Here is a 12,671-nt window from a genome sequence, read left to right on the forward strand (position 1 = left end):
CATGACTACTACAACCCACAACATGTGCAGCATGACTACTACTACCTCCAACATGTGCAACATAACTACTACTACCCCCAACATGTGCAGCGTCACTACTTCTACCCCCAAAATGTACAGCATGACTACTACTACCCCCAACATGTGCAGCATGACTACTACTACCCCCAACATGTGCAGCATGACTACTACTACCCCAACATGTGCAGCATCACTAATGCTACCCCCAAAAGGTACAGCATCACTACTACTACCCTCAACATGTGCAGCATCACTACTATTACCCCCAACGTGTGCAACATAACTACTACTACCCCCAACATGTGCAGCATGACTACTATTACCCCCAACATGTCCAGTATGACTACTGCTACCTCCAACGTGTGCATCACTACTGCTACCCCCAACATGTGCAGCATGACTACTACTACCCCCAACATGTGCAACATAACTACTACTACCTCCAACATGTGCAGCATGACTACTGCTACCTCCAACGTGTGCAGCATTATTACTACTACCTCCAACACGTGCAACATAACTACTACTACTCGTCTACCCCCAACATGTGCAGCATCCCTACTACTACCCCCAACATGTGGAGCATGACTATCATTACCCCCTGGCTCAGACTGGCCCATAGGGTAACAAGGGAATCCCCTGGTGGGCCCCTGTGCAGATCTGGGCGCCCAACCCCACTGTATGGGCAGTACTTGGCATAATTCACTTGATTCACTCTGTACAGAAAAATTCAGCATCTCATCATTCATTAACCAAACTACGCAGTTTATTATTATATATAGTCTAGCTGAAGAGTCCGGCGTTGCCCGGGCATAGTAACTAACTGCCATTCCACTCTTTTCCTCTGCAGCCCCACTCTCCTCTCGCCATCCCGCTCTCTCCCTCCGAAGCCCAGCTCTCCACCCGCCGTCCCGCATTGTCCCTCAGCAGCCCCTCTCTCCATTTACTGTCCCACTCTCTTCCTCCGCAGCCCCTGTCTTCACTGTCCGTTCCTCTCTCTCCCTCAGTAGCCCCTCTTTCGCTCCGCAGCCCCACTATCTCCCTCCGCAGCCCAGCTCTCCATCCACCGTCACGCTCTCTCCTTCCCCAGCTCCAATCTTCAACTGCCGTCCTGCATTCTCCCTCCACAGCTCTGTTTTCTCCTTCAACAGCCCCTGTCTCCACTTGCCGTCCCGCTCTCTCTCTGTAGCTCCGCTCTCCACTGGCCGTCCCGCTCTCTCCTTCCGTAGCTCCGCTCTCCACTCGCCGTCCTGCTCTCCACTCGCCGTCCCATTCTCTCCCTCCGCAGCCTCTATCCCCACTGGCCGTCCCGCTCTCTCAGTAGCCCAGCTCTCCACCCATGTCCCGCTCTCTCCCGTAACAGCCCTGCTCTACACCAGCCATAGCATTCTCTCCTTCCGTATCCCTGCACTCCACCCGCCGTCCCGATCTCTCCTTCTGCAGCCCTGTTCTCCATGCGCTGTCCCATTCTATGCCTCCGCAGTCCCGCTCTTAATCCTTGTCCCGCTCTCCCTCCACAGCCCCGCTCTCCACGCGCCATCCCACTCCATCCCTCCTCAGCCCCACTCTCCATCTGTGTTGCGCTCTCTCTCTCACAGCTCCGCTCTCCACCCACGTCCCGCACATTCCCTCTGCAACCCCACTCTCCATCCGCCATTGGGTGGGGCTATGTGGAGTGGGCGTGGCTTGATACATACACATACACTCAGCTATATATACAGTGCCTACAAGTAGTATTCATCCCCCTGCAGATTTAGCAGGTTTGATAAGATGCAAATAAGTTAGAGCCTTCAAACTTCACACAAGAGCAGGATTTATTAACAGATGCATAAATCTTACAAACCAAAAAGTTATGTTGCTCAGTTAAATTTTAATAAATTTTAAACATAAAAGTGTGGGTCAATTATTATTCAACCCCTAGGTTTAATATTTTGTGGAATAACCCTTGTTTGCAATTACAGCTAATAATCGTCTTTTATAAGACCTGATCAGGCCGGCACAGGTCTCTGGAGTTATCTTGGCCCACTCATCCATGCAGATCTTCTCCAAGTTATCTAGGTTCTTTGGGTGTCTCATGTGGACTTTAATCTTGAGCTCCTTCCGCAAGTTTTCAATTGGGTTAAGGTCAGGAGACTGACTAGGCCACTCCAACACCTTGATTTTTTGCCTCTTGAACCAGGCCTTGGTTTTGTTGGCTGTGTGCTTTGGGTCGTTGTCGTGTTGGAAGATGAAATGACGACCCATCTTAAGATCCTTGATGGAGGAGCGGAGGTTCTTGGCCAAAATATCCAGGTAGGCCGTGCTATCCATCTTCCCATGGATGCGGACCAGATGGCCAGGCCCCTTGGCTGAGAAACAGCCCCATAGCATGATGCTGCCACCACCATGCTTGACTGTAGGGATGGTATTCTTGGGGTCGTATGCAGTGCCATCCAGTCTCCAAACGTCACGTGTGTGGTTGGCACCAAAGATCTCGATCTTGGTCTCATCAGACCAGAGAACCTTGAACCAGTCTGTCTCAGAGTCCTCCAAGTGATCATGAGCAAACTGTAGACGAGCCTTGACATGACGCTTTGAAAGTAAAGGTACCTTACGGGCTCGTCTGGAACGGAGACCATTGCGGAGGAGTACGTTACTTATGGTATTGACTGAAACCAATGTCCCCACTGCCATGAGATCTTCCCGGAGCTCCTTTCTTGTTGTGCTTGGGTTAGCCTTGACTCTTCGGACAAGCCTGGCCTCGGCACGGGAGGAAACTTTCAAAGGCTGTCCAGGCCGTGGAAGGCTAACAGTAGTTCCATAAGCCTTCCACTTCCGGATGATGCTCCCAACAGTGGAGACAGGTAGGCCCAACTCCTTGGAAAGGGTTTTGTACCCCTTGCCAGCCTTGTGACCCTCCACGATCTTGTCTCTGATGGCCTTGGAATGCTCCTTTGTCTTTCCCATGTTGACCATGTATGAGTGCTGTTCACAAGTTTGGGGAGGGTCTTAAATAGTCAGAAAAGGCTGGAAAAAGAGATAATTAATCCAAACATGTGAAGCTCATTGTTCTTTGTGCCTGAAATACTTCTTAATACTTTAGGGGAACCAAACAGAATTCTGGTGGTTTGAGGGGTTGAATAATAAATGACCCTCTGAATAAACTTTTCACAATTTAAAAAAAAATTAAACAAATAACATTCTTTTTTGCTGCAGTGCATTTCACACTTCCAGGCTGATCTACAGTCCAAATGTCACAATGCCAAGTTAATTCCAAATGTGTAAACCTGCTAAATCTGCAGGGGGTTGAATACTACTTGTAGGCACTGTATATATATATAGATATTGGTAAATTTGTGGGTAGTGTAATATTTATATGCAGGTGAAAAGTGGGCCCCCCAAAGTTAACGTTACTGGTGGGCTCTTGGCAGTCAAGTCTGATACTGACTGCACCCAACATGTGCAGCATGACTATTACTGGCCGAAACATATGCAAAATGACCATTATTACCCTCAACATGTGCAATATGACTACTACTACTGCCAACGTGTGCAGCAGGATCACTATAAGGCTGGAGTCACACTGGCGAGGAATACGGGAGAGTGAGAGGCGCTAAAAGCCCGCATTAGACACGGACCAATGATTCTCTATGGGGTCACTCGCACCGGGCGTATATTTCTCCTCCGTATCCTACGCTCCGTGCCACTTGCAGCATGCTGCGATTGTCAGCGTACTACGCCCGTAGTTCGCCAATGCAAGTCTATGGGTGCGCAAAAAATACGCATTACACACTGAACACACGTGTGACCTGCGAGCAATACTCAGGTCTTTTGGCTGGTGAACAGGAAATGGGCCAATCCATCATCAGGAAGCGTAGACATGCAAATGAGCTCAAAAAGCGCTCCAGACATCCCGGAAGTACGCCTCCACGGAGTACAGCAGCAGCATGGCGTCCACTTACATAAATGTGGAGATGCTAATTGTGCTGGTGCAGGAGCGTCCAGAAATATGGGACCCACGCGACGCAAACTATGCGAACCGCACAAGAAAGGAGGCGTCATGGAGGCGCATCTGTCGCCAGATGTACCATGACTTCGGTGGCAGACCACGTGATGAGCAGCATAAAATTCGTAAGTGCAACCATAAAAATATAATTAACGTTAGCGCGCGCTATAAAATGAATCTACAATCAGCCCCCCCCTTCCTGGGCATGTAATTTTATTAGCCTCATGAGGCCGTTACATTTGGATGTGACACGTGGCTTCACACAGCCATAATTATGGGTTAGGCCACAAGCTCCTCATCCTCCTAGCCACTAAAATTAGTTTCAGGGGAGCTAATGAGACCCTGGGTATCGGCCCAATTACATATGCCACCATGGGTAGAACGCACACCCCAGAAGGCCCCGTGCCTAGACTACTGGTAGCAAATGTGACCTCTCAAATATGTGATTTTGACAATCTTTCCTGCCACATTGCAGTGGAAGATGTGATGAAACGGTGGAGAAGCATCCGGGACCAGTACCGCCGAGAACGCCAGCAGCGGTCCAGGAGTGGGGATGCTGGCCATGTAAAGCGGAAATATATATATTATGACCGGCTGAACTTCCTCGCCCTAATTCTGGCTCTGAGACCGTAAGTACATACCTCACACCACATTACACAAAAACATTACACAAATACTTTACAGGGACAAAAATATTGATGTATTTTTGCCTCTGTTCTATTTCATAACAGAACTCAATCCAACCTTACGGATCGAGGAACGGCCTCAGAGGCAGAGCCCATTATAGATCCTGTAGGGGATGAGGTGGCTGGCCCATCTTCTCCCCCTACAAGAAGGATGGCTGAAGAGGAGGCATCACCAGAACACACAATGGCTGTCCTACACAACACACCACCAGGACGGTCTGCAGCTGCAACCTCACCCATCCTGGAAGAGATGGGCAACTTGAGCAGCAGCCCAACTGCCCAGATCAGGCCCTCCCCACAGGCTGCTCTAGCATCACGGCGAATAAGAAGAAGGCGCCAGGTCGCCATTCAAGAGAGCAGGACCAATGTGGACACTGGGGTGCTGAATTACTTGTCCAGAGTCACTACAGATGATGGTGAGGAGGCCTATGCACGTAGCCTCACCCTTTATCTCCATGCCCTTACCCGTGAGGTCAGGCTCCGTATTAGGGGATGTATTCAGATCCTGCTTGATGCAAGCACCCCCCCAATACCCCATATGAGGTGTTTGAATTTCTGGAGAGGTGGCAGCTCTCACCAAGAAATTTAATGCGCATGAGACCATCCACACAGATGCTTGCTCAAGCAGGGTCTGAACAGCCCCTAATACGTGGGCCAACAACTCAACCCCTTCCTCCCCCTACCCATCCTTCTATTCCGCAGCCCCAAATGTCTTCATCAAGCCAACCCCACCAATATGGCCACTTGTACCCACTCAGTGCTGGAGGCTGGTCCCAACCTGGTTGGGGACGATCTGGCTATCTTGGTGGGTATGAGCCACGGGCCTACCAGAGCCAACAAGAAGCCCCTCACCATCATCATTATTACTCTGGCCAGTATCCCCAACAGGCCCAGGAGGCTGGACAACAACAGCATCATGGGCAACAGTATGGCCCCACACAGGGCGATGTTGCCCACAATGTCCAGCAGCACCCACAGGCTGTTCCTCCCCGTTCCCCTTCCCCTACATATGAGGATTTATGACTCAAAAATTTGGAGATGTCCAGTGACATGTAACTGGTGCTTCTAATCTAGACAAAAAAACAGGTGTTCTCCTTCACCAACATTTAGAACATAATTTAACACTCACATTTTTAAACAATGTTTTCCAAACATATGAAACAATCCATCATAACAGGCAACGCTACCTCACGCCTTTCACACAGATATTACATGTGTGTATAAAAGAGAATATTTAAATGCGCTATACTGTTACCTGAAAGGATGAAAATACACTAATCACTTGCTAATGCATAGGAAAGGCGTGCTCGCCTTTAGTTAAGTAGTCCACTTTGTTATTAGCATTCTCTAGTAAACCAATTTGAGGCGACCAGCATTCACAATATCACGCTCTCTCTATGTCTTAACAAGTGAGTTTTGTATTTTCATCCTTTCCAGTATAGCATGCTTAAATATTGTCTGCTCTACAGACAGGTAATATCTGTGTGAAAGATGTGAGGTAGCCTTGCCTGTCATGGTGGAATCTTTCTATGATTGGAAAACATTATGAGGAAATGTGAGTGTTATCTTATTCACTTTATTTTGGTGATGGAGCTCACCCTTTGTTGCCTAATCAAGGTTAATGTAGGCATGCAGCAATGTTGTAATTGCATAATGGTTGTTGCAGTTTTTTTCTGTAATGTTAATGTTACACCAAGTTAAAGAAGGCCCAAAGGGGCATTTTGGCCATTGCCAAATTTGTGTTCTGGCAAAATAATGTTTGCCTTTAAGCAAAACAAAAAAAAAAAAAGGCAAAACTAAAAATTTGTCTACTCTAGTTAACGTCTCTGTGTGATTTCTCACTATCCCTCACAACATACTAACAGACACCAACCAATGCAAAGAAACACTCATAGAATCATAAAAAGGCTTGAGTAATATATATTTAGACACACTTTGAAAAAAAGAAAATTATAACATAGACACAGCATTCTCTTGCCAAGAAGTTTCCCCCTCAGGTGAGATAAAGTAATTAGTGAATATATCACGCACTTTGAGGCCAGAGAGCGGTCTACGTTGAGGCATGATAGGTGGTCTCACCCTGCGCACATTGTCCGGCCTACGCACAACACCAGCAGAGGAGGAACAATCATGTATCCTGGTGAAGTTATGCAGAACAACACAGGCTTTGACAATTTCAGTCACATTTTGTTCACTCAGCTGAAGGGCAGACTGGAGTACCCGCCATTTGGCACAAAGAATGCCAAAGGAACACTCCACCAGTCGCCGAGCACGTGATAGGCGCAAGTTAAAAATTCTGCGCCGGTGGTCCAGGTTGCGCCGGGGATATGGCCTCATGACATTGCACGTTAACTGAAAGGCCTCATCTGCCACAAGGACATAAGGGACTGATTGTTCGGTGGAGCCTGGCAGCTGGCGTGGTGGTGGTAGATCCAACTGGTTGGTGCGTAGCCGCCGAGCCATAATGGAAGTATTGAAGACTCTAGAGTCTCCCGTCCTTCCATAGGCCCCAATGTCCACAATTATAAACTTGTATTGAGGGTCTACCAGAGCCAACAATACAACAGAAAAGTATTGCTTATAATTGAAGAATTGGGAGCCTGAGTTCGGCGGCTTACGCACCCTGATATGTTTGCCATCAAGGGCCCCAATACTATTTGGAAACTGGCATTCCTCCTCAAAGTCCCTTGAAATCCTTAACCAGTTTTCCATCCTGGGCTCGGGCATGACCACCTGATGGAGTCTTGTCCAGATTTGTGCACATGTAGACCTCACTATGCCTGAATTGGTGGACTTTCCAATGAGAAACTCATGGTGGAGGGCGGCATAAGACAGGCCAGTGGACAGGAAGCTGTAGAACAACATAAATAGTCCAGGTTAGAATGGCTAAAGTAAAAAAAAATCAGTTACATGCCGACCAAACTTGGTAGGAAATGAGAGAGAAGAACACACACATATTTGGTGGCACAATGACTAAGTGATATGCAGTACATATTAGATGTAACATTCTGCTGTGTCAGGTGAAACATATTTTGAGTAAGATGAGGGTATTAAACTTTGTCCAAGAAGGCCAAAAAACATAAATTAACACACACATTATGAACATAGAGAATATGGTTGTGTAGTACATACCGTATTGTGAGTAGAAGTCGCTCCTCTGCAGATATGGCTTTGCGCATCCTTGTGTCCTGAAAGGTGATCCCAGGGCGCACTGTCTCCAAGAGGAGATCAAATGTGGAAATCCTCATGCGACAGTATTGGTAAAATTTCTCCGGATGATCCCGCAGAGAAGAATAGAGGCGGTGAAAATGACCTCTTGTGAGTCGTTGCCTCAAAGTGGATGGACCCACATGCGTCTCCTCCTCCGCGGATCCACTATCACAGGATATGGTTGGCCAAAGCGCCGTGACAAAAGCCAGGTAAAGAGAACCTGCTCGGTTGTATTGAATGTCAGACCCTCTGCCATGCTGCACAAAGAACACCAACACACCTCGTGAAAGCAAGGTGAGAAATGTACAGAATGTAGGCAGCCACCTGTTTCTGAGTGTCTAAATAGGGTGCAGGCTAATGATTTAAATTGTTTGCAGGCCTCAAAACCGTTAAATGTCCATTTTGCAAGGCTGCGAGAAAATCTCGCTATACGGATTACATACGGATACACACATGCGCAAAATACGCGACCTCACCTTGCTTACGGATGACCTACGGACCACTATTTAGTGGTCATTGATCCGTATTACGCATGTAAAATACTGACCGTATTTTGCGCAGGTTAGTGTGACTCCAGCCTAATACTGCTCCTATGTACAAGAATATAACTACTATAATACTGCCCCCTATGTACAAGAATATAACTACTATAATGCTGCTCCTATGTACAAGAATATAACTACTATAATACTGCCCCTATGTACAAGAATATAACTATTATAATACTGCCCCTATGTACAAGAATATAGCTACTATAATACTGCTCCTATGTACAAGAATATAGCTACTATAATACTGCCCCCTATGTACAGGAATATAACTACTATAATACTGCTCCTATGTACAAGAATATAACTACTATAATACTGCCCCCTATGTACAGGAATATAACTACTATAATACTGTCCCCTACGTACAGGAATATAACTACTATAATACTGTCCCCTACGTACAGGAATATAACTACTATAATACTGTCCCCTACGTACAGGAATATAACTACTATAATACTGCCCCTATGTACAAGAATATAACTACTATAATACTGCCCCTATGTACAAGAATATATCTACTATAATACTGTCCCCTATGTACAGGAATACAGTGGGGCAAAAAAAAGTATTTAGTCAGTCAGCAATAGTGCAAGTTCCACCACTTAAAAAGATGAGAGGCGTCTGTAATTTACATCATAGGTAGACCTCAACTATGGGAGACAAACTGAGAAAAAAAAATCCAGAAAATCACATTGTCTGTTTTTTTTTCATTTTATTTGCATATTATGGTGGAAAATAAGTATTTGGTCAGAAACAAGCAATCAAGATTTCTGGCTCTCACAGACCTGTAACTTCTTCTTTAAGAGTCTCCTCTTTCCTCCACTCATTACCTGTAGTAATGGCGCCTGTTTAAACTTGTTATCAGTATAAAAAGACACCTGTGCACACCCTCAAACAGTCTGACTCCAAACTCCACTATGGTGAAGACCAAAGAGCTGTCAAAGGACACCAGAAACAAAATTGTAGCCCTGCACCAGGCTGGGAAGACTGAATCTGCAATAGCCAACCAGCTTGGAGTGAAGAAATCAACTGTGGGAGCAATAATTAGAAAATGGAAGACATACAAGACCACTGATAATCTCCCTCGATCTGGTGCTCCACGCAAAATCCCACCCCGTGGGGTCAGAATGATCACAAGAACGGTGAGCAAAAATCCCAGAACCACGCGGGGGGACCTAGTGAATGAACTGCAGAGAGCTGGGACCAATGTAACAAGGCCTACCATAAGTAACACACTACGCCACCATGGACTCAGATCCTGCAGTGCCAGACGTGTCCCACTGCTTAAGCCTGTACATGTCCGGGCCCGTCTGAAGTTTGCTAGAGAGCATTTGGATGATCCAGAGGAGTTTTGGGAGAATGTCCTATGGTCTGATGAAACCAAACTGGAACTGTTTGGTAGAAACACAACTTGTCGTGTTTGGAGGAAAAAGAATACTGAGTTGTATCCATCAAACACCATACCTACTGTAAAGCATGGTGGTGGAAACATCATGCTTTGGGGCTGTTTCTCTGCAAAGGGGCCAGGACGACTGATCCGGGTACATGAAAGAATGAATGGGGCCATGTATCGTGAGATTTTGAGTGCAAACCTCCTTCCATCAGCAAGGGCATTGAAGATGAAACGTGGCTGGGTCTTTCAACATGACAATGATCCAAAGCACACCGCCAGGGCAACGAAGGAGTGGCTTCGTAAGAAGCATTTCAAGGTCCTGGAGTGGCCTAGCCAGTCTCCAGATCTCAACCCTATAGAAAACCTTTGGAGGGAGTTGAAAGTCCGTGTTGCCAAGCGAAAAGCCAAAAACATCACTGCTCTAGAGGAGATCTGCATGGAGGAATAGGCCAACATACCAACAACAGTGTGTGGCAACCTTGTGAAGACTTACAGAAAACGTTTGACCTCTGTCATTGCCAACAAAGGATATATCACAAAGTATTGAGATGAAATTTTGTTTCTGACCAAATACTTATTTTCCACCATAATATGCAAATAAAATGAAAAAAAAAACAGACAATGTGATTTTCTGGATTTTTTTTTCTCAGTTTGTCTCCCATAGTTGAGGTCTACCTATGATGTAAATTACAGACGCCTCTCATCTTTTTAAGTGGTGGAACTTGCACTATTGCTGACTGACTAAATACTTTTTTGCCCCACTGTATATCTACTATAATACTGCCCCTATGTACAAGAATATAACTACTATAATACTGCTCCTATGTACAAGAATATAACTACTATAATACTGCTCCTATGTACAAGAATATAACTACTATAATACTGTCCCCTATGTACAGGAATATAACTACTATAATACTGCCCCTATGTACAAGAATATATCTACTATAATACTGTCCCCTATGTACAGGAATATATCTACTATAATACTGCTCCTATGTACAAGAATATAACTACTATAATACTGCTCCTATGTACAAGAATATAACTACTATAATACTGTCCCCTATATACAGGAATATAACTACTATAATACTGCCCCTATGTACAAGAATATAACTACTATAATACTGCCCCTATGTACAAGAATATATCTACTATAATACTGTCCCCTATGTACAGGAATATATCTACTATAATACTGCTCCTATGTACAAGAATATAACTACTATAATACTGCTCCTATGTACAAGAATATAACTACTATAATACTGTCCCCTATGTACAGGAATATAACTACTATAATACTGCCCCTATGTACAAGAATATAACTACTATAATACTGCCCCTATGTACAAGAATATAGCTACTATAATACTGCCCCTATGTACAAGAATATAACTACTATAATACTGCTCCTATGTACAAGAATATATCTACTATAATACTGTCCCCTATGTACAGGAATATAACTACTATAATACTGCCCCTATGCACAAGAATATAACTACTATAGTACTGCTCCTATGTACAAGAATATAACTGCTATAATACTTCCCCTATGTACATGAATATAACTACTATAATACTGCCCCTATGTAAAAAGAATATAGCTACTATAAAACTGCCCCTATGTACAAGAATGTAACTACTATAATACTGCCCCCTATGTACAAGAATATAACTACTATAATACTGCTGTACAAGAATATAAGTACTATAATACTGCCCCTATGTACAAGAATATAACTACTATAATACTGCCCCTATGTACAAAAATATAGCTACTCTAATACTGCCCCTATGTACAAGAATATAACTACTATAATACTGCCCCCTATGTACAAGAATATAACTACTATAATACTGCTCCTATGTACAAGAATATAACTACTATAATACTGCCCCTATGTACAAGAATATAACTACTATAATACTGCTCCTATGTACAAGAATATAACTACTATAATACTGCCCCTATGTACAAGAATATAACTACTATAATACTGCCCCCTATGTACAAGAATATAACTACTATAATACTGCTGTACAAGAATATAACTACTATAATACTGCCCCTATGTACAAGAATATAACTACTATAATACTGCCCCTATGTACAAAAATATAGCTACTCTAATACTGCCCCTATGTACAAGAATATAACTACTATAATACTGCCCCTATGTACAAGAATATAACTACTATAATACTGCTCCTATGTACAAGAATATAACTACTATAATACTGCCCCTATGTACAAGAATATAACTACTATAATGCTGCCCCTATGTCCAAGAATATAACTACTATAATACTGCCCCTATGTACAAGAATATAACTACTATAATACTGCTCCCTATGTACAAGAATATAACTACTATAATACTGCCCCTATGTGCAAGAATATAACTACTATAATACTGCTCCTATGTACAAGAATACAACTACTATAATACTGCCCCTATGTACAAGAATATAAGTACTATAATACTGCCCGATGTACAAGAATATAACTACTATAATACTGCTCCTATGTACAAGAATATAACTACTATAATACTGCCCCTATGTACAAGAATATAAGTACTATAATACTGCCCGATGTACAAGAATATAACTACTATAATACTGCTCCTATGTACAAGAATGCAACTACTATAATACTGCCCCTATGTACAAGAATATAAGTACTATAATACTGCCCGATGTACAAGAATATAACTACTATAATACTGCTCCTATGTACAAGAATATAACTACTATAATACTGCTCCTATATACAAGAATATAACTACTATAATACTGCTCCTATGTAC

The sequence above is a fragment of the Dendrobates tinctorius genome, unplaced genomic scaffold (assembly GCF_039654945.1).
Source record: "Dendrobates tinctorius isolate UK_male_01 unplaced genomic scaffold, ASM3965494v1 ptg000232l, whole genome shotgun sequence".
NCBI lineage: Eukaryota > Metazoa > Chordata > Amphibia > Anura > Dendrobatidae > Dendrobates > Dendrobates tinctorius.